The 699-nt window shown below is 32.5% G+C and overlaps 1 protein-coding gene across 10 annotated transcripts in view; it reads right to left on the bottom strand.

The window, feature by feature from the left end:
- LOC106871672 (peripheral plasma membrane protein CASK) overlaps positions 1-699 on the bottom strand; it is a 516,651-nt gene that overhangs the window by 346,115 nt on the left and 169,837 nt on the right. The gene's annotated exons all lie outside the window — the stretch shown is intronic.

Raw genomic sequence — 699 nt, 5'->3', positions numbered from 1 at the left:
TTTGTTAATGTTATTTCTACAGATATTCTATAGAAATTAGTCATCAGTGATTTTTTGCTATAGATCAAACATGAAAAATAGGTAATGGGTGCATATGCCATATTTCAGGGGTTTTTGACCTTTCATCAGCTCCCATCTGACCTGTTAATCACCCTTAATCACATTGTTTAAATAGCCACCACACATAGCAGTGTATAGTTATTGGATCTACCAATTTACATATTAAATGCATTCCTGGAAGTTGGTACATAAACATTAACGATTCGTAGACACGTGGTATTTCGCCATGCAACCATTATAGATCATAAAGTATATTAAATGTTTTTATAAGTCAATACCACGTTCTACTGTGTGTTCAAGGATAATAAATGGATTAGATTGGTGCTGCTGAAGGGGACCCCCCCCCCAAATATGGCATATATGTCCATTACCCATTTTTCATCTTTGATCTCATTGTTTGTTTACATCTGACGTCTCGATACGAAACGTTGTAGCAAACAATCAGTGGTGGTTTATAGAGTTCTATGGAATATTCTGCAGAAATAACCTAAACAAAGTAATGCAACACAAAATAGGCGATGTGGTTTTGACTTAGAAAAACATTTGATATACTTTATAGTATATAATGGTTGCATAACGAAATACCAATGTACCAACAAGTCATTAATATATATATATATATATATATATATATATATA

This window comes from Octopus bimaculoides, chromosome 18, assembly GCF_001194135.2.
Source record: "Octopus bimaculoides isolate UCB-OBI-ISO-001 chromosome 18, ASM119413v2, whole genome shotgun sequence".
Taxonomy (NCBI): domain Eukaryota; kingdom Metazoa; phylum Mollusca; class Cephalopoda; order Octopoda; family Octopodidae; genus Octopus; species Octopus bimaculoides.
Note: the sequence above shows the minus strand (reverse complement) of the source record. Positions and strands in the feature narration are given on the sequence as shown.